Consider the following 22664-nt stretch of genomic DNA (forward strand, 5'->3'; position numbering starts at 1 on the left):
AACGTCACCTCTGGCTGGATGCATTGCTTTTTCTAGCTTATAAAAGATGTGTTCAAAGTACGTGCTAGCTCTGAGGTCCCAGTGTATCCCGTTCTGTTGGCATTTTTCCCTCTCTGGAGTGAATGTAAATACATTACTCATTTTTATGTGGTAGCATTTTACACCCACTTTGCACAGATGCAGATTACTAATGCAAAGTGCAAGGCAGCAAGAATTAGGCCTGCAATACACTGGGAGTCTCATGACAGATAGGAGTTGATGAACCTGTGATTCTGTGAAATCGGGATTCTACCACATCTTTTTAATTCACTTAGCACAGGGCGTTCCTTTCAAATGCTCTTGGTGCAAGAGAGACTGGTCGTATTCAGAGGCAGCATTTCTCACCATCAGCTAGTGAAACTGAAATGAAATTTGAGGAGTTGTGTGAGGAACACAGAATCCCAGACTGGTGGGGGCTGGAAGGGCCCTCTGGAGCTCACCCCGTCCCACCCCTGCGTGAGCAGGCACCCCCAGAGCAGGGGCACAGGGCCGCGTCCAGGCGGGGGGTGAATGTCTCCAGGGAAGGGACCCCACAGCCTCTCTGGGCAGCCTGTGCCCCTGCTCTGGCACCCGCACAGGGAAGGGGTTTGTCCTCATGTTCAGGGGGAGCTTCCCGTGTTCCAGCTTGTGCCCGTGGCCCCTTGGCCTGGCGTTGGGCACCGCTGGAAAGAGCCCGGCCCCATCCCCCTGACACCCACCCTTCAGGTATTTATAGGCACCGATGAGATCCCCCCTCAGCCTTCCCTTCTCCAGGCTGAACAGACCCAGGTCTCTCAGCCTTTCCTCACCAGGGAGATGCTCCAGCCCCTGATCACCTCCGTAGCTCCCTGCTGAACTTGCTCCAGTAGTTCCCTGCCCTTCTTGAACTGGGGGGCCCAGAACTGGCCGCAGCCCTGCAGGTGTGGCCTCACTGGGGCAGAGCAGAGGGGGAGGAGAACCTCCCTCGCCCTGCTGGTCACACTCCTTTCCATGCCCCCCAGGGCACCGCTGGCCCCCTTGGCCCCAAGGGCCCGGTGCTGGCTCAGGGTCACCTCGCTGCCCCCCAGCACCCCCAGGGCCTTCTCAGCAGAGCCGCTCTCCAGCAGGTCCCCCCCAGCCTGTGCTGGTGCGGGGGGCTGTTCCTCCCCAGGGGCAGGACCCTGCACTGGCTCCTGTTGAATCCCCTGAGGTTCCCCTGGGCCCAGCTCTCCAGCCTGGCCAGGTCTCTCTGGGTGCCAGCACAGCCTCTGGTGTATCAGCCGCCCCTCCCAGCTTGGGATCATCAGCGAACTTGCTGAGGGGACGCTGTGTCCCTTCGTCCAGGTCACTGATGAACAGGACTGGACCCAGCACAGACCCCTCTACTGAACACAGCCAACTAATTTAGTCTGCTATTAAACGTCAAGATTTTCCCTTTTCTTCCATCCTGAATTCCACTTGGTCATCAATGTTCTCTTAAAGTGATCACTGCTGCTATTACCATTAGGTGTGTGGGAAACTGCTTGTTGTCATTAGATTACCCATTACGTACGCTGTATCACCGAGGATTTGTACACCCGCTGGTGACGGATTTGAGAAAAGACTGCATGCAGAACACTGCAGCTGTTCCCAGGGAAGAGTTTGACAGAGAAGCAGGAAGGATCAAAATACTACTGGAGTTGCTAGAGGGGAAAGTTTAATGACAAGTTACTGTGACATTTATGACCAAATTGATTATGGAGACTGAATAAATCTATGGTATATTTCAAGCGTGTTACTGTATGACCATCTGATATAGGGGTTGCCATGGTAAGTGCAGATTTTCTATTAACCAGGAAGGTGAATAGTCTCATAAAACCCATGAAACTTGTTAGTGAATAAATTGCATGTGAGAAGCACCTCTGTTCACCCCTGTGGAAATTTAGTATTTTCAAACAGTGCTGTAAAGTCTTTTCTGTGGTTATTTTTAAAAAACAATCTGTGGTACTGTCAAATCAAAACGTACCATTTCTGGTATTCCCCATGTCTTGGATGACAACTTAGACAGATTGGAAAATCATCACTGAGCTAAAAATACTAGTGTGGAGGCAGCAGGGTGAGAAAGTAAGTTACTGAATATTGTTAAGAAGAGTCGCTCTACAGCTTCGATACTTGCTGAAGATCTTAACCTGATCATTACAAACTGAGAATTAATAAACAGTCCATCTAGGTTTTTTTTTACTTGATTAAATAACTTGTGAGAAATATTTAAGGAGACCAGGAAAACTAGGAAAAAGCATTATGGTTAATGCAACTTGAAGAAATTGAGCAAAGGAAAGCTCATCAGGCACTAAATGGTAGCTCGTGCATGTTTCGTTCCCTCCCTGCCTGTGCTGTACGTACATAGAAAAGAGTTCCCCTCGCTTATGTGTTGTAACCCCACAGAAGCAATGCAGGGGCAGAAGGGAGGGCGCAGCTATGTGGTGCCTTGCTTAGGCCCAGGCGTGCAGCCACGTACAACCCGATGCGATGTGCTGGCTGAGGCGGCGCTGAGGGAGCGCTGCTGGGCTGTTGCCATCTTCTGTATAACGTAGTACTGCTTTCTTCTACGGCAGTTCTGGTTTGTGGTACAACCATACATTTATTACTAACAACTATGATTATATTGTTTCTCACAGGGTATAAACTGGTTGGTAATTAATGATCTTGGGAAAGTCCAGTGACGTACGGAAAATGGATTGGTATTTTGGTGGGCAATAGCCTTGGTTGGTGGCAAGAATATCTGCAAAGGGTCAGGTCAGATGCTGACAGCCTAGAAGGGAGCATGTTGCGGCTGTGGATGCATTAGCCGATTTGATAGCATATGGTCTTTATGGTAAAGGCAGGCAAAATCATCGCTTGTGTCCCTCTGTTCCCCTCTCATTCACACCAGAGGATGGCTGCTTTGACTTCTCTTTCCCCATCTTTGATACCGGTGGCTCTGTCTTACTGGCCACTCAGCGTGATGCAAATGCAATTGCTCAGGCAGAATAACCACGGCTCAGAGACAACACTGTGGACATTCAGTGAGGTCGGACTGGCCGGCAGCATGAATCCGAAGAACTGGAGTCACAGCTTTCTCTCACCTGCAGCAGGTAACTTCTTATTCGTTACATCAGGTGTGTTTCTCCTAGCAATCATCTTCAGCCTTGTACATTCTTCTTAGCTATTTATTTTATCCATATGCTAAGTGCCTGCTCTAATAATTAGCATTGCCATGTATTCAGTTCATACCATATCTTTCTAAATGCTGTATGTTCATATTTCCTAGTCCACACATCTTCCTCCAAGCAATACCGCAGGTGTTTCGTTTAGACCTCCGTTAGTCCTTTGAACTACAGAGGTTCAGCTTGTTAGCCTGCCGTCTCACTTCTTATCAGTCACACTCGCTTCTCATTACTCCAGTTGCACGGCTACCATAATTAGATTTTATATTTTTAGGCATTCATAACACTGCTTTAGCGTATGTTGTGCTATCAGAAGCATTTGAGACAAGCCATAAGACCAAACTAATTAAAATGTTCCACAGAGACTTTTTAAAGGAGAGTTATTGTTATTGCTAAATTGGTAAATTAATGCACAGGCAGATGTTAAGGCCAGAGAAGGCTGATAGGACAGGTTAGTCAGATCTCCTGGGTACTGGCGGCCGCAGGATCTCACCCCGTAATATTTGCTTTCAGTCCGTTATGTCTGGTGACTTTTAGGAGAAGATAAGCCAGGTTTGGCTTTAGAGAGTTGGTTTTTTCCCTTCCCTGGTGTAAGCTTCCCTTTTCACTCCTGGAAGTTCTTCCCTCTCACCAAAGGCTGTACAGAGACCTTGAGCTTCCAACTTGGTTCCTCAGTCCCAGGTAATCCAAAGACTTCTCAGAAACTGCAGACAGGGTTACCCACTGTATTCACAGATTGCGTTGTCTATTTGTTATGGGCTTGCTTAAATATTTGTATTATTTTAATCTGAATTTGCACAGTTTAGGTTCTACTATCTTTCATTGCATTCTCTCTTAGTAGTGTCCTGCTAAGGATTTTCTTATCAGAGGTATAATCCCTGCCTTTATTTCCTCTCCTTAGCACTTGCATTTTCCTCCTCCTGTGCGTAGCTGTTGGCTTGTTCCTCTTCTCCAAGGAGAGGAACGCCGGTACAGGATGGGCTGAGGCTGTCTGTTCAGTCTGTATAGAAGATACCACTAGACAGGTTGCACACAATGCGGTCCTTCGTGACTGCGAGGGAAGTGGGTCTGGAAGGCACCCCGCAAGGCTGCGTGGACCAGTAAGATATTTATAGAATTATTACTGCTTCCGTTCTGAAATGTGACTCTGCGCAGGAGCGTTTGCCACATACTCACAGTATCTTTTGAGATGTCACGTACCTTGTAGTATGGTCTCTCTATGGAATGGGGGATTTTTAGACTAGCGCAATCTTGTACACAGGAAGCTTTTTTTACTATATTTACTGAAATATTTTCTGTTTCTGAACACGATCCGAGCTATTGAATTTTATTGGCTCCTAAAATAACATGCACAGATGTATTTATATTTATTTTGTAACTTACATAATTTGTGTTTATAACTACGTATTTTGTAAACATTCTGGCTGAAACAAGAAAAAACTCAGCTTCTAACATGAAGCTTATTTGGAAATTAGTTACAACAGGTATAGGAACTCTCCGTCCTTCCGCCTCATTATTTAGCCTCTGCTTGCGCTATACATGGTTGCATTGGGGAAAGGAAGAACGGTGTGTTCTACCACCATAAGAATATTCCTCTGTCATTCATTCACTTGTTTTAGAGTTGGTGAAAATGTTAAAGGTAAGTTTTACAAGAATAACTCAATTACTGAATCTCTAAAGGGAGCAGGTAACAGTAAATATGGGACAAGCGTATGATAATATTTAAAAATAATAACTGCAGTGCAAATTTACATAAATACTGTTCTTTCAGAATCCCAAACAGTGTATTTCCCTTCCCCTTCCTCCCAAATTGAGTGCTTGCAGTTGGATTTCCGTAACTATCAGCTGCGGTTTGGGTAGCACAAGTGTTGACTTCTGATTGGGAGATAACTCTTTGGAACCTTCGTCATTCGTATTATATCACGTTCTGGCAATTGAATTTTCAAGACCACCCATACAAGTGAGTTAGAAGCCACAGGTTCACTAAAGGTCATTGGTTTTGTTCTTTTCTGTGGAACAGGGACTCAAGGGCTTTGGGATATCACACCTTGATTTATGCAAATATATACACAAACTGCAGTATTGTTTTCATGTGGTGAAGTACTCTGTATCCTTGAGCATGCACAAGGAAAGCTTCCGCATAGTGTATTTTATTTTGTAATGGGCTTTTATAAGCAGGATTTTGTGTGCAGGAATCTTTCTGGAAGCAGAGGTTTCTTTGTCAGCCGATAGTCCTTGTGCTGAATCCATCATTTGTGCCTCATGCACCTCTGGAAAACAAGAGAGGTGGACTGTAGCCAAGTCTGTAAATGCACCAGAGGAGTCTCTTCTTTTCACCCCATAAAGAGACTGATGCTGTGCTTACTGCAGAAACACGCAGCTTGTTGGTAGGTAAGCAGGTGGGTCATACAGCAGTGTGTGAAGAGCGCTCCCAAGGGGTCCCATTGACCGTGCTCTTCCTGTATTCTCATGGGGTAGCATTTAGAGGAAACCCTGAGTCTATCTCCATGGTTTTTATATGCTTAAAGCAGTAAATAAATTGATGCAGCTTTTTGTTGGCCACTTAATGGGCTGAAGTGCTCCATCCACGCACCGTCCTCCCAGGAGCTGTTGACAGAGCAGATGGATGAGACAGCACCGTCTGTCAGCTTGGAGACTATCCCACAGAAGATCAAGACAGGTAAATGCCTTGCTCCTGCTGCAGATTGAACACTTTAAAGAGGATTTACAAATGGCAAAACAACACTTATTTGACTCAGTACCTCAAATGCGAAGCGCAGGCAGTGACAGAGGAGTAGGCTGGAGGAACTGAGGCAGTGTGCCTCGACAAAGCAGACCTCTAGCCCCATCGGCGGTAGAGAAGAGCAAGCAGATGTCATCTGAAAACTGTCGCAGCTGGTCTCTACCTTTCAGTTAGGTGGGGGAACGCAAGGGACCGAACACGTTCATCGCTCTCGCAGAAATTGGTGGCATGCAAGCCTTTGGTGTTAGTGTTTTCCTTGGAAAAAAAAAATCCAATGTGTTGGGGAAGATTTACAGAACTCTGGCTCATGAAGCTGGTCTACAGTTGGGAGAGGCTTGTTCAAACCTAACCATGAAATATTTACAAAAGCAGGCATGTTTAGAAACCAAGAGAAATGAAAGCAACTGGCACCCTGGTTTCAGAATTTGAGTACAAATCTTTCTTTGGTCTCCCTAAGGATAGGAAGTTTTGGGGAAAGGATGCTCTAGGTAACAAGTTAGACAACTCAGTCAAAAATCACTCAAAGAAGCACAACTAAGGAAAATTTATCTTTTCAGACTGCCTTTTGCTTCTCTTCTTCCACTAGTTAGCAAGTGGAATATTTATTTCATGCTTTTTCTTTTGTTCTCTACTGTGGATCAAGTGTATTGTCACTGTGGACTCTCACAATTCAGCCTGTTTGTCCTGTAGTGTTAAGGCCCCGGGTACTGCAGTGCTAAGTAGTATTCTGTGTTCAGACGAGGCTAACCACATCCTGCACACCGGTTCTGGGTTCTCAGACAAGTTGCATTTGCTCCTTTCTCTCGTCGTCCTCCCTTCGTATAAAGTGAAGGTGCCTTTTCCTACAAACGGATGGTTTGCTTTGTCTAGCAAAAGCAAGAGCTTCCATTGTTATATTTGCCTTAACAGCTCAGCAGAGGTTTCAGTCTATTTAAAGATTCTTGTAATGATTTCAGTGATTTTTATGTGTGTACAGGGGGGATTTATTGATGTATGAAAGGCAATATTAAGTGTTAAAGACAGGAAGACAGAAATGTACCCATGTATGTGGGCTTTCTGTATAAACCCTACAACCCTTATCAATTGTTAATGATGTTGATTTTTTTGTTTCTTTCCTGCTGTAAGAAGCATTTCTAAGAGGCTTTACAGCCTTATTGAATCCAGCTGAGTCTTCTGCGCTCTTTGTCCATGGCCTGGTGATGACAGGAGCATCATTGTCAATGCCACAAGAGTTTGGGTCGGGGTCTGTGCGCTGGTTCTGGCTCTTCATTTGAATTCCTCTCAAGTGTCTTCTGTTTTTTACAGGCTTTTCTCCCTGTATCAGCTGTCAGTTCTTCACTTATATTGAAACCGTTGCCTTTTCTAAAGCATTTGTCTCTAAAAATATGCTGCTTCCTGAAGCTTCATCGTCCCAAGTCCTCACTGGGGACCAGCTTCTGTCCTGCTGAGACAAGAGTGAGCAGGTGGCATTTGTCCTAGAGGAGATGTGATCTAGTACAAGCAGGAAAAATACAATAAAAAGATAAATCGGGCTAGTATAAAGCAGCAATGCAGTAATTATGGCCACTTTGATTATCAGCATAGCCTAATGGGACAAAGAGTCTTTTGGTAGCCTTTTTGTTTATCGCTGAAGCACTGGTCCACCAGTTTGCTGGTATATAATGTATCTTGCCTAGCCCACAGGAAAGGAGGAGGTGTTGTCACCACATGGCTTCTAGAAGGCTGTAATTTGGAGATCAGCTTAGAAAATGGAGTTGTAGCTGGCATGTTTAGGACAATTAAGAGATGTGGCTGCTCTTTTACATCCTTACTGCACCGTTAGACAACCTGCAGGAAAAGCAATTCTGCATTTCCGTCTCTGAATTTTGAAGGAGAAGATGGGAATGAAACCTGTTATCCTTCTGAGAACAGTGTGTCTCATTCTGTAGAAGAGCAGTCATCCTTTCTGATGCAAGGAAAAAATATTGGTGAACTGCAAATAAACCTTAACAAGAAATATCCTTTGAAGGATAAGAGAAAAGAGAGGGCTTAAAGAGTCTGGGATGAACACATGCTTTTCTTTTCAAGCAGATTAAAATCACTGAAAGAACAATCCTCTCTAATACTGGCATATAAGCCTTTTAACCAATGAGGCATTGTATTCATTTTTTCCTTTCTTTTATTATACAGGGGGAAAACAGTGGGAAAATCTTATGGCTAGCCCTGCCCTCTGACTTAATAAATCCTGGCTGAGGTTCCATGGACTCGATAGGCTATTCTCTACCCACTGCTCAGCATAAATCTAGACTTCTGTTGCTTCTAGATTAAAGAGGTGCAGGCTGCAGCACACTTCACAGTCCTGGTACCCAGCTTGTTCAGAATTGGCACCCGCTCATTTCAACACCTTCCTGGTTCACATACAGAACTTGTCCCCAAAAAGATAAGGTACAGCAAAGACTGATACAGTGTTGGATCTTGCACTGAGTCAGTGGTGCCTGTGGTGCGTGTTCAGTCTCTTCAGCCTGGAGGTGCTTGTTCCCAGGGCCACCAGTCCATACCTAACCATAGAGGAGATTATTTTTAATACAGCACAACCCTCCTATTGAAATGTTGTGGGAAATAAACAAAAAAAATCAGAATAATTCAATGTTGCCCTTCTCTATTTCCAACATATTAAATGCAGACTGAGTCCCTGTCATTGAGTCAACATACTAGTCAGGGATTTCCAAGGCTGCATCAACCCAGTCTTAATAAACAGCGTTATCAAAGTACCAGTTCTCTTTCCTTTTCTCAAGGCAGTTAATTGTACTCACTGCAGAGCAGTTAAGGATGTATCTGTTTATCTTACTAATGGGCCTGTCATGGCTATCATTCAGCAGCTGCTTAAAAATCTTTGGAAAATAGTACCTATGTAACAGGCTTATAAATGTAACAGTTTACTAAGACTCCCTTTTAAAGCTTTTGGCCTATGTTTTGTCTCATTTCTTGCAGATATTTTTTGGAGTGTGACCTCATGCAGAAAACCTTTTCATGGGTTCATTCTGTTCTAGGTCAACAGTGCTATAGAAACCCTTTTTAGATCCGAACGATTTATAGTGTATCATATTTGTGTTAATTCTATAGACAGAAAATACCTTTTTTCCATAGTCTTTTCTGAAAGCATACTGAAAATACACTCAGCGCATTAATTATGCTGGGACACTTGCATACAGAGAGATATGCTTCCGTCTCAGCATTACAAGAAAGCAATTAGTTAACACCGGAGGTGACGGCTTCTGCTAATCCAAAGAACTGAGCTCAACTTGTGTCTCCTTAAGCAATTCCGTTATGGAAGAAAGAGGAAAACCAGCCATACTACTGGACTATCAATTAGAATGAATTCTGTTAACAGCAATAATATTCCATTCATAGTGCAAGTGTGTTTGTAAAATGACGTGGCTACTACTCAGTTTTCAAATGATGTGAATGACTCTTTCAAATTCAACCTTGCTAGTTTATGTCTGTTGATATTAAAATACTTTTTATTTAAATGCTTATAGATCAGTGATATTATATGTTCACCACCCTTTTTCATTTTGATCTTACTGTTGACAGTGTCTTCCACCCTGGCTTCATCATCACATAATGGAACTCCAAATTAACTTAATATTCTTAACATTTTAAAATATAGTTAACATTTTTCGTGTTGCAGACAAGAGGCACTATAGCTTGTCTTTTCTCTGATTTAATCTTTATCTGAAACATCCCTACACAGGGCTTTTTATTATTCATTTATGCACTAGTATTAAGGAAGTCACTGTCCTGGAACTTTGTGAAATCGGAATTGAATTCCTGACTTTGCCACAGATTTCTTGTTTGTTCACGTGAAGTTGCTAGATTTGATATACCTGAGATGAGCCCTTTGGTGAAGAAGAGAGTCTTGTTTTCCACTCAGCCTTTTCTCCCTAGTCTGGACTGTAAGCTGTAAGCACCGGGGATTATCTCATTTGCAGGATGTGGTTCTTACTTGGGATCAACTTATTGTTTCTGAAACACAAATGTAATAGTTGTTATTGTAGAGTTATTTCTATCAGAACAGTCAAAAACCCAAACCAGAGATTATATGTTTAATCCCCCTGGGGTCTTCGGCTAAAGCATTTGTCTCCTGTTGAATACAGAGATCTCTGTCGTTTGGCATATACACTTCAAAGGCAGTTGAGTCTTCTTCATGGTAGGTTCGCCAGCAAGAAAGAACCATTGTATAGACAGACTAGTAAAAAGATGGTGTACAGTGATCAATCAAGTCTTGGGGCAAAGGGATGAACTGGAAGAATTCTTGTGGTCCTTTCCTGGCCTATGTCTATCTGTGTCTGAAATAACATCTTTTCTAATGCTCTTCATAAAAAGAGGAAGATGTAGCATCTAAAAACTTCTGACTTATTTTCCTGTAGTCTCCACACTGAGACTTTATAATGCAATATTTTGCCTAAGATGTGATGTCTGCTTCCCAGATTATCAAAACATCAATGGAATATTTTTCAGTCTGTTTTCTCTGTCTAATCAAGTCCCTTACCCCCTGCCGCCCTCCCACCCCCCACTACCTTTTTTGTTCAGCTCCCTCTCAAAAGTACAAAAGGAACTGGCCAGCTTTCTTCCTGCTGTGAATGACAAAAACTCAAGATAGTGTTAAGCTGACATGGGCTGTGCTGCTTCGCCAGTCTCGGAAATGTCATTGCCTGGGCAGCCTGCTGGGCTCAGCTCAGACTCACGGTACCAAGACTGCTAATAAAAAGAGAATAAAGGTTAATGAAGGAATGGGGGTGGGGGGTGGGGGGTTATTATCCAAAATAAAGTTGCCTGCTTTTTATCTGTAAGGTTTGTTCAAGGCATAAGGTTTTGATATTTAATTCTTTATTTTCCCCCTTTGCAGTGTTTTGTGTTTAGTTTGTAGGCTAAATCACAGCGGATGCACAAGACCCACTCCAGTCAGTATCTTGCTTTCAACCTGGTCTGCTTGTTTTCTCCAGCAGTCCTTGAAATAGCAGAATCCTAATGGATAGGAGTGAATTATCTTCATCTGACCCTGCGTGATCGCAAGGCAGAAAGTGATCTCTTTTACAGCTATGGAGGCCCCTGTTTCAAGGAGCGAAAAGCTAAGCATGGCCAGAGCCCTGCTCCCTTAGTGGGGCTGCTTCTTGTCCCTCCCAGTGTAAAGTGTTGTGAAAGACACAGATGTTCCTGTGCACTGGCTCGGTGTCGCTGCGTGCTGTTTGGTGGCACGGGGTTCTAGTCGTGGCAGTGTTACTTCTCTAGTGATTAGTTTATATAGGGCTTTTGGCTTTTTGGTTTTGGTTTGTTTTGGTTTTTTTTTTACCTGCTGAGCTGCAGCAGAAGGATGTGCTGCTGTGAACAGTGTGAAATACAGGGGTTGCTTGGAAGAAGAAGATAAGGCAAAGACCATTAGACACACTTTTTTTTCCTCTTGTCTGTCTGCACAGTAGCTACGTTTTGGCTCTAACACACCTAGACACTGCTCCCACCATCAGCTCATCAGTGCAAGGACCGTCTGTTCCTGCTCCCCTCCCTCCCGCCGTGCCCTTGCGAGTTGTCAAATCCTGGTGGGCGGGTTTTTTTGCCCCACACACCCCCTCGGTCATACAGAGTTCTTCCATACAAGTACATGCTCTGTACCGTGCGGCGTGATGCTCCGAGGGCAGACTGCAGCTAGTTCTTTCTTCTGGTTTTTGTCTCTGATAGCGGCTCGGTCCTCCTCATCACAGGAAGCAGATCTACCCTCGCTCTCCACCTTCTATATTCGCTTTTGTCCCTGCAGTCAGAGCTGGCTTGTCACCAACAAAAAAGTGCCTATATCAGGACTTCTGTGAGTCTTTGCATATCAAGTCCATTAATCTGTTTTTCACAGTGACCTTACAATGTTAGGGTAATGCTGGCACGCAGCTGCACAATTTTCAACTGCAGTTGAGATGGAGACAATTAAGTGTCTATCTTAGGGTGAATTTTTATTTTAGAATTATGAAAAATAACTTATTTTACCAAGGTGAGTGGTCTGTCTTACCTCCCGTTCCACCTTCCTTTAGTAGCCCCCTGAAAAGCACGCTGGGAGGCTGACAGAAAAATTTTCCACAGTAGCAAATAACAGGTTGAAGTCTGGCAGCTCGAAAATGTACTTAGCTGTAAGTCATACTTAGAGTAGCAGAGAAGTCTGAAAAAAGTCTACTTTTTCATTTGTTGAAAAGCTGGCCCCAACTTAGGTGATTACTGTAGTTATTGCATCTCCTCCTTTTATTGTGAACTATTTTGGCAACTGTTTTTTACTGCTTTTCTGAACAAGTGAAAAGAAGCAAGAGCACAATGTAAACAGCTTAAATTTGTGTGAGACTAGGATAGAAATGTATAAATGGCTGTGTGTATAAATATGGCAGTGTGTGCACACACCCATCAGTGCACACCTACAGATACACAGATTTTTCTGCAGACATGCGTTACATAGTGATCACAAAGACCAGGCCTTGTTTGTCAATGATTATTAAAATGAAGGTCTCCAAAAGGAAAACCAAGAGCTACCACGACTAGGACTAACGAAATGGTTCCCAGAATTTGCTGTTCTAGATGTTACCCTTTGTTACTTGAAAAACGACAGAAATTTACAGTTGTTGCTACCTCATTATAACATGAGTGGGAGGGTGGTGGGAGGAAAGGAGGCGATTTTTTTTTAATCCTCTCTTTCCATCAGTACAACATTAAAAACAGAGAAAGTGAATCTATTCTTTTGAAAAATAAGAAATTACACCTGAATCGAAGAGTAGGAGTTTGTTTGTTGTTGTTGTTTGGTTTTTTTTAAAATTAAATTCGGTAGAGTTGGGTAAAATACCACAGTACAGCTCATACCCAGCAGTGAAAGGCATTATCCAGTTCTCAGTTAAGTCACTGGAAATCCTCCCGCTGGCCATCACTGTGCATTGCACAGTGCTGACGGCAGAATGCAAAATGAGAGGGAAAACCTAAGCTAAGAATGGTATGTAGATACACCCAAGTGTTGTATAAAATGATTTTCTAGGGTGTTTTGTCATGTAGTAAAAATGAATGACAGTAAAATATAACTAGGGTTACTATATAGGAACACTCTAGAAATAAAATAAAGCAGGGTAAAAGAAAGAAGCACAGATGCTATTAAGGAGAAAGGAGAATGTGACGGTGAGGAGGAAAAGACCGTGCTGAGATGGGGTTTTGGTTGAAAATAATTTAGTATAGAGTTTTATATTTTCACTTTAAAAAGGGCAATGGTTTAGAGCCTTCTTCAAGGAACTACGCTTGTGAAGCTAACTCAGGGGAACTTTAAAAGAGAAGAGCGAAACTCCCTTGAAGGCAAGGAGCAAGAGCTTTAATTTGCTTTGGGGAAGCTGAAGGAACACAGTTCTTGCAGAGGTCTCCTCCCTTCTCTTAATTTTTGTCGAGATTTGTCACAGCCTACTCGGAAGCTGACAATCCCCGGGGCGTAATTTCCCAACCCCCATTGTCAGCATGACTAGGTCAAATGTTGTCACTGCCTAGGGAGGGTAATTTATCAAAGATGGGAGCATGGATGCTCAGGTGTGCAGTGATAAGCGTGTACCGATACCACATCCTGCGTGCCAGATCAGGCATTTCATTGTTCTGATTTTGCTTTTATAAACTTTTTCCAGCCTGTTCAATAGTTGTTCCTCTAGTTTACACATGCACTAGGAATTTACTTGGGCAGGTGCTGTATCCTGATTGCCGCTTCTCAGGCTGATAAATTAAAGGCAGGAGAAAACATTCCCTTCTCCCTCTCTCAGGGACCCATTCATAAGGACACCAGTTTCTACCAAGGCCATTCTGTTTTGTCAGACCTGAAAAAGGGGCCTATTCATGGCCCTGTGTCACCCAAGGCAGGGTGTGAGAGAACGAGGCTTATGGCTCAGAGCAGTGTTTCCTCTGATTTCCATTTTTTAATCTAGCCCTTTTGAGGGATGGGGTGAGATCGTGATGAAACCTTTCTGGCCATATCTATCCCTGCTCTCACTCTAACGTGTGGTTTCAAAATATGAGTGAATGAATATGAACTGTTTATGAACTGTAATTAAAAAACACTAGGTTTTTTTATAGAGAGAGTGCCTTTTGAAGCTATTCATGAATTGCAACTTATTTTCTGGGTTATAGAAACCACTTAATTAATTCAGAAAGTCAAAGCCTGCATCCAATTGTATCACCATTGCTGCTTTTGCTCGAGTATACTACTTTCCTTGTCAGCCTTTTTCGTCTATTGTAATATGAGTTTTGGTTTTCTCTCTAGCAGCAAATACCCGGAACACCTGTATTTGGTTGGAACTGCACCACCTGTGTTCTTCATACGTGGGACGTGGGGCTAGTGAATCCATGTATAACACTCTTCTGTTTTGCTGTGGCTGCAGATGGGAGATGGGAATTCCTTTTTGATGAGCAGTTGATTTTCTCAAGGTGCTGTAAACCATAGCGCTGCAGGGTAGACTTGGTGTCCTCCAGATGTGAGGCCTAATATATGACCCTGACTCAAGGCAGCTTTTCTTAAGGTTCTTCCCCCCCACTCCTGTTTTAAAGACAGAAGGACAGCACATAAGAAAATGTTTGGGAAGAATTTCCTAACATTTATCCCAGTTGCAATCTAATATCTGCTATTTCACTAGCAGGAAAAAATTGAAACTTCTATTCCTGGAAGAGCTGGTGTATCCCTTTCTTTACGTGAGGCTAAAGGTCAAGGGCAAAAAGGATTTTGTTGCACCTCATGCATGGAAGGTAATTGTGGATAGATGGGAGCTGTCCCTGAGCGTGCGGAGGCTGGAACCAGAACCGGGGGGGAAATCCTGTGCGTAGTCGTTGGCACTGACAGTATGTGGGCCAGCCTGGGTGTAGGTACTAACACTTCACCTAGCATTTATCCCACAGCTTCTGCTTTTTTGCATGTCAGTGAGCACAGATTACTAGTCTCATGAATTTAGTTAGTATATTACCTAAGAGCAGGCCAGATCCTAGCACCTTGTGGTAGAACCCTGATTCTGAGATTGTCAGCCCAAAGTTGGAGCTGGGAATTACACTTCTTTCGGCAGGATTGGCAGTAATTTTGGAGAATTTAGGTGAATCTTCACTTCCTGCTGCTTGTCAGGGGCATGGTTCACCTGCTGAGTGAATGTGTGTGTCTTTAACCGAACTTCTGTAGTGTTTTGCCTTGTTGTCCTGGATTGTAATATCAAAACAGGATAATGAATTTGGTAAACTTCTTACTATGTAGGTATTACTGAGGTCTATGTGGGTAAAAGTAAGGAAAACGTAAGGAATTTTGGAAGCCTCAAAGGAAGCATTCTAAATGCTCCTAAAACCTATTTAAAAAAAACCAAAACCCAAATAATTATTAGCAAAGGGAGGATTGTGGTGAACGAAGTCTACAATAAACTCCTGAATACTTAGGGATTCTTTGCAATGTGTGAATTAACTCAGAATCCTTTAACTGAATCCATATTGGAAGACCGTAGTATGAGAGAAAAATTAACTAAGACCCAGTCTGGATTAGCATATTGATCTTCAAATATCCATTTACCAAGACAAAAATTTGCAGTTGATAGAGCAATAGAAAAGAAAAGCATATTCCAGAAGCAGGACAGAAATCCATGGTCGTCATACCTGGTACTAAACTGCAGACGTACGGTGTTTATTGGGTTTGAAAGCACAGGATTGAACCCTTCAGGTACCAGTGGATATCTGTAGAAAAAGGAACCTCTTTACCCTCCACTGAGAGGCACGTGAAGGGACCAGGACTCTGAGACCACAGCCTGTATGTTAGCACCTTCACATTAAGAATGGTTATGGATACTTTAATAATGCTATAGAATGAACATCCGTCATATTGAGTGTACACGTTCTTGGTCAGGGAAGGGAACCTGCGAAGGTGAAAAGCACAAGCTTCAATCCAAAGATCCTAATTTTGCACTTTAAAAGTGGTAGCTGATTTTCAAGGGTTCTGTGGAATTTGACAGACGGTTTTATTAGGCTAGCACAATTATCCCAAAACCTCTTTTGGCCATCACTGACAAATATGGCTCCTGGGAGCGTGATTGTGGGAAGCCACTCAATGTTTCTGAAGTGTCTTCTTTAGTACTACTTGAGCAATTGATATTGTGGAGTAATAAGACATCATCTCCAGCCTATCAAGAATTAGCCAAGTAATTATTTCTCGAGATCTAGTTCTGTACAAATATTTAGGAGCTTTTGGAGTGCAGTCACATTTTAGATTGGAAGGAATATGCCATGATTGTAACTGTTTGGCAGTGAGTGTATTTATGTGGGATTTTTCAGGCAGATGTTGGAGCACTTTGCCAGGCAGATGTGATGTTTATTCGGTTGAAGTGCCAAGCTGGTCAGGAGCCTTATGGCTGCAGCAGTACAGCTCTGTGCTCAAGATAATATACTCTGCCTTTCGACAGGCCTTATTAGCTTGGGCTCTGCGCCATGCTAACTGTGGCTCTGCTCGGGAGCTGACTTGTGCCCAGCTGGCCGGGAGTGCGATGAGAGTTTACATTAAATACAATGTAGACTTATCCAGTAGCTCTTTCTCTCCCCAGCAGCCTAATCCAAATCCTAGTGAAGTCAAAAGGATGATTCCCATTTCCTTCATTAGTCTTTTGATCAGACCATGATAGAAGGCAGCAATTGCCCCAGTACTAGAGTAGGCCGCTACAAGGCATTCACAAGACTGAGTTTAGGATGAGTTTATCCTTACTGTGTCACACTTCTCTGATGTTTTATTTCCTTGCTATAATACTTAACATTTTTCCGGCGCTTACAGCAACTGCAGTTTTCACCCCACTTCAGGTATTTCACCCGTAACTTTAATCTGTTCTAACCTGCTTGCCTATCTATGGCTATAAAATTCTGAACGTGCAGCCAGTTTTTATCAAACCTAACATGGGAGAGGTGATCTCATAGTTATGAAGTTGCTAAAACTTTTAAGAAAACCGGCAGCCAAGGTGTAGAGCTGAAGAAGAGAAGATGTAAACTTAGTGCTCGTCAGTGAAGGAATAAGGGTGGCAGGAGCTCAGTTTCTTGTGACTGATCTGAATTACTGGAGTGGCTGATCGTTCATCGACATGAAGATACTCATAGAAAAACAAAAAACTGGTGAGGATTTATTCAACCTGGAGTAATCCAAAAGATGAATTAAAAAAAGGCAAACCATAATTTCTGCTTTACCCAAGGCACTTAACTTTGTAAACTCTCAAGAGCTGGAGGCTGACTTTTGCAGGACATTAACAAACAGGGAAGAGTGAGCAACTGGGGCTTTTTGCCTTATTGAATACATTTTCTGAAGCATCTACATATTTCATTTCGAGATTCTTCTGGTAGCTTTAGTAGCTATAGGGATAAGGAAAAGTGTGTTGGGCCAGTGCGCAGTCAAAAGCCATTGTATTGTGTCCACACTTCTAGAAGATTCACCTAGTATTGTTCTATTCACCTTATTGTATGGCAGAAGGTGATGAGGGTTAACAATGTGATTATTTTGCTTTAAGTATTTAATTTTATTGCTAAGTAGAGTGTGTCCTGTGTAGTCCTGCTACTCACAAGACATAACTGATATCATAATAATGATCTACATAATAATATAGATCAAGGTGCTCTGAGCCTAACGTTTAGGTAAAACTGGCATTTGCAAAACCCCTAGCAAAATCTACGGTATCTCAGTGCGCGCTTGGTCCAGCAGCACGCAGTTCCAGGAGGGCAAGGCTGCAGTTCATCACAAAAACCCGGTGTGATTTCTAGTTATCTCTGCCTACCTCAAGTGTGAACTAGAAACCTGGAAGGGGTACCACAGTACTAACCATGTGGGTCAACTAGTGCTCTGAATCAAGAGCCATGAGTACGGTATGACAAACCCTTGCCTGGAGTTAATGTTTATGGCTGGTTTTATAAGCTGCTGAAAAGCAGGACGTATTGCTACACCCTGAAATATAATGGTGTCTGTGACTGCTGGTATAATAAAGTGCAGAGCCTCCTCCCAACCTTTTGGATTAAGTAATAAAAGAAAATGATTAAGAGGGCAATTCCATCATTTTTCTTTTGTTGAACAAAATGCTTTTTTTCCTTCCTGACTCGCTAACAGAGAGAGCCATGAAAATGAATGATTTGGCTTCACCTAAAATGATGGATAATCCTGCTAGAAGAGCATGACAATGATAGACAGACATCTTCTGAAGGAAAAGGTAATAGAAAAGACTGACACTTTGATAGGCACCATGATGAACAAGCCCTCAGGGGCAGTGAGTTAATAGGTTAATAGAAGTGTTCTAGCTCTCCCAGCCCCTTCTATCTCTGTGCTCCTTTTAGAGCTCCTTCAGCATCAAAAGAAATAACGTTGCGAACAGCGGACAGATACATTTTGTAATGCAGCAATGTGCTTTTTCTGTATTTCTTAACGTTGCAGTGAAACACAGAATGAAACTACTTTAAGTGCGATGTAGCGAATGCTCACTCCGCTCAGCTCTTATTACAGCCTTTACTTTTTCCTCTTCCATCTCTTAGACATTGCTTGCACGTAATATAATGTCCTAAAGATATTGCACATGTTGAGTTTAATCATTTGTGAAATATATTGTCCGAATCCTGCTGAAGTCGACAGTGGGCCGCATTCTGAGGTTGACTAAACCAGACGGTAGCCCAAATAGTTTCATTGCCATCAACAAATTATGTGGCTGATTTCTTGTTCGGCTGCTAGCAGAAATATTTCAATACTATGAAAATAAGAAACTAAGATTAATTCCAATTATTTCTAATTTAATATAGCTGTTCTATTTTTTATCTTTTTTTTCATTATAAACCTGTAGCATTTTTTTCTCTTAACACAGTCACTGATGTATCAATGTGTGCTTTATTATTTGTTGTTTGCATTGGTGGTTGTCCTTATTAACGTTTGCTAAGAGGTTATGATTTTCAAGCCTTACCAACCTGGCCCAGCATTTAAGTTAACATACACTCTACTAGTTTTTTGTAAATTGTTTGTAGTTGTTGCATTATGGGGTGTTTTGATTTGCACTAACATTTTCTTGCCCAGTTTCCAAAACCAACTGCAAGAGTAGGTTTTGACAGGAAGGGCTTAGTACAATGGGGTTGAACAATTTTTGTGGTAACAGTATTAATGTAAGTCAAACTAACGTGAAACATAGTAACATAAGTAAATGAGTAATGAGATAAATAAATAAACAGGAGACCTATAATGTCAGTAAAGCATGCTTTACAACTAAAAGAAAGTAAGCTAATATATTTCAGATCCAAAGAATGTGAAACCACAGTTGGCAAAGTCTCTCTGCGACTACAATGAGAAGTCATAATGACATAGTTGCTCGTGGTGTTAGTAATAAGAGATAATGTATGGGTCACCGTATAGGACAGTGGAGGGCAGATCAGCTCCCTGACATGCTGAGTCAACTTGGACGTACAAAACCCTTCCCTGTACCTATCTTTTCCCTTACTTATTTTTTATGGTCCCGACAGGGATTGTCAGTATGTCTCTGCCTGCACATGCCACATTTCTGTATGCCCTTAATAGGCATTAGTGTAAGCCAAACAACACTGGGGGGTGTATTTTGTAAACACATGACAAATGCGTTTGTTGATAGATTTCTAGGCTATGTTGGGATACACTCAACATAAAATAGCAAGTTTGTATAGAAAATTTAATTAGTGTAACCAAACTCTGCATTTCAATGGGAAAAAGTTTGCCTCAACTATTAGTTTTTCTGTTGGCTTGCTTATTTAAGAAAATCTTCTCATTAAGTGTATCTATTGCTTTCTCTTCACGTACAAGAGTGTTTCTGATCTTCAGTAGAACATAATGGGGGTGTTACGCTGTTATTGAAAAGAATACATAGCTATTCCACCAATCAGTGAAACTCCAGAGTTAGAGCCGATCAAGTGGATTTACATCACTCTTGGTTGGGTATGGCTAGACCTTCTAGCACATGACTGCAGGTTGCTAAGCAGGAGCCTTGTGAAGCTCAATTCTGTACTGTGGACTAAGATCCTTCAAGAATTACAAATCCCATTACCCTTCAGCCTGACCCCTCTACACAAAGCAGCAGGTTACAGGTGTGTTACACCTGATTCAAGACACTGTCAGGACAAAATACTTCACAGTGCAAAGCGTGTCCTTGTGTAGAGAACGTGAGGGCATGCTACAGACCAGAAAGGGTAGCTAAATCGCTTCCTGCGCTTTTGGAAGTGGTTCAAGTCCCAGACGATGAGGATTAAGCACACAGCAGATTATGAAGTTCAATCTGTTTTATTCCTTCTCACAGGATATTGCTTTTTTTTTTTTTTTTTTTTAAATCTGTGATTCTTATGAATTATTCACTAGTTACTGTGGATGGTTCCACACTTCACAGCCCCTGCTCCAGGAACACTGCATCAAATAGCACACCATAGACAGAGTGTACAACAAAGTGCCGCGCAGATAAATTGATTGGGAGAAGATAATGGGTATCGTACCTGCCTCATGGGTATCGTACCTGCCTCATTTTCTGTCTAACAAGGAACTGCTTAATTCTGTCTTTCACTTGTAGAACCTAAAAATGCTCATGTCGAGGGGCTTTGCAAACTTCTACCATATTAGCCGATGATCTATTAAAAAGAATAGATCTTTCTTATCCTTCTGGAGCAGGTCACTACAAGTTTGTGTACCTTGGTTTTGAATCTGTAAAACAAAAAGAAAGATCCTGAGTTTCCTTTGTAAAATGCCTAAAAGTTGCAGAGCAGGAGGGAGGTGCTGCACGTGTGGAGGGGTAGCATGGCTGCACTGGTGCGCGGGTCACCGCTGTGGTACGAGGGAAATTAAGAACGTTTTGCAGCTCATTGCCTTTTCAGCATGTGCTGGCTGTATGGCAGTGACAGTCCTGGCAGGCCCCTTGCAGTCCCTGTGTCTCTGGCAAAGGAAAGGCGATGGAGGGGTTGAACCAGCTCTGTGATTTACTGCGGCCAGAAAATGTGGAGCTTAGCGGTACTTTTGGCTTCACACAGATATTCAGGGCCGTGGTGAATTATCCACGTACGCTTCAAATGCAGACCTTTTTAGAGCTTATGCTTTTTGTGCTATGTTTAGCCTATAATAGGTTCAGGACTGGAACTTGCAGCTATAAAGACAATTCAAGTAATAACAGTAATGAGTTGTAGATAACTGTGTTTTTACAGCACACTGGCATATACGCAACCCATTGATACTTGAAAACAAAAATGCTTTTGAAATAAAACCCACTCCACCTTTAGTCCAGCACACTTCTCAGATCACAGCTTGTCCATTTCTTTCATTTGTAATACGCCCTCGATGCCAATTATCTTTTTAGCCTACTGTTCTTTCCTACAGAAGGAGGCAGCTGACGTTAAGCTATGTTCTAAAAGACTATGTTGATCTGAATGTTAAATTAACACGTATGCATGCATGCACAGATATCTCTGGTTTAACTGCGAGGCAGATATTTGAAATGTATCAGAGGATTTTGTCATTTACGCATGAAAATTAATTCATAAATCTTTTTTGTATTTACAGCAGTCCTGACAGAGTTTATCAAAAAATGAGTTGCCTTACGGAACTATCAATGTATTAATAAAAAGAATCTGATCTAATATTCATGACACAGGAGACAAATGTAAACGGCCAGGCAACTTCATCTTTTTATTGTTAGAGAAATGTTTTTTTCATAACTCTTCCTTGTAGATTTTGTTTTCTCATTTCATAACTGCTTTAACAAAAGAACTGTGCCATCAATTTTGCTATATTGCATTATTCATGTGGAAGTATACACACCAAATTCAGCGCAAAAAGGAAAGAAATAGAGAAGAACACACTATATTATTATTCATATAGAAACAAGAAAGCTTTCAAAATCACACTGTCCTGTTATATTTATGACCCAATAATATCCTTCAGCTGTGTAGTTCTTAACATCCAAAGCCATCTTGCTGCCCTGTTGCTCACAGGATAGTTTAGTATCTAATTGTTCGTCCTGATTACCTCTATCTCTTGGCTTTGCTGAGACCCAAGCAGCCGATAACTAATTTGGGGAAAGGATCTTTCTTACACTCGGGTCCGTGACCTGAACTGCTAGTTGTAACGGAAGTCGTTAGCTTATTACAGAGGAATAAACAAAATAATACTTTTGCTAAGTCCTCATCTCAAGATTCTGTTTGAAAGCCATTTCTATGCTGACGGTATTGGTGAACTTGGAACGAAGCTTCCGCAGCCCCAGAAGCACCCCTACCTGAACCGAAGGCTCTGCTCAGCTCCTGCCCTCGTTTACCTGTCCGCCCGCTCCTTTCCTCCTGGTGCAGTAGCGAGCAGTAGCTGGCCCAAAGTGTTTGTGAGAAACCTCGCGAGCTTACCTAGCTGGGTGCTTGGAAAGTCATTGCAGCCTGTGTTTCGCTACTGCATAACCTGCGCGGTGGTGCTTAATGACATTTCTGGGCCAGATTCTCGTCTGGTGAAAAATGGCACGGGTGCGAGGCAGGCGCCTTTACTGCACGTGGAGTTCCTGCCCCAGCGTGGCCGCCTTAGAGTCACTATTGCTGTTAGGCTATGAGAGATGCAACATTAAGCTTTGCCGGTCATGATAGCATAAAGTGGTCTGCTCAGGTAGTGTTATCTTCCATTCAAAAGTAATTAGTGTCCTCAATATTGCAGACATACCATTTACTTACTTTCTAATTTAGTACTGTACTAGGGACAAATT

At 42.4% G+C, this 22664-nt stretch overlaps 1 long non-coding RNA gene across 1 annotated transcript in view; it reads left to right on the forward strand.

The window, feature by feature from the left end:
* The window catches only part of LOC135314411 (uncharacterized), a 107754-nt gene extending 99416 nt beyond the window's left edge, over positions 1-8338 (forward strand). The window contains exon 5 of the long non-coding RNA XR_010373920.1: positions 8095-8338. This is a non-coding gene — a long non-coding RNA (uncharacterized LOC135314411). The remainder of the gene's footprint in view (positions 1-8094) is intronic.
* Positions 8339-22664: the final 14326 nt, after the last annotated feature.

Source organism: Phalacrocorax carbo, chromosome 7, assembly GCF_963921805.1.
Source record: "Phalacrocorax carbo chromosome 7, bPhaCar2.1, whole genome shotgun sequence".
In the NCBI taxonomy this organism is placed as follows: Eukaryota; Metazoa; Chordata; class Aves; order Suliformes; family Phalacrocoracidae; genus Phalacrocorax; species Phalacrocorax carbo.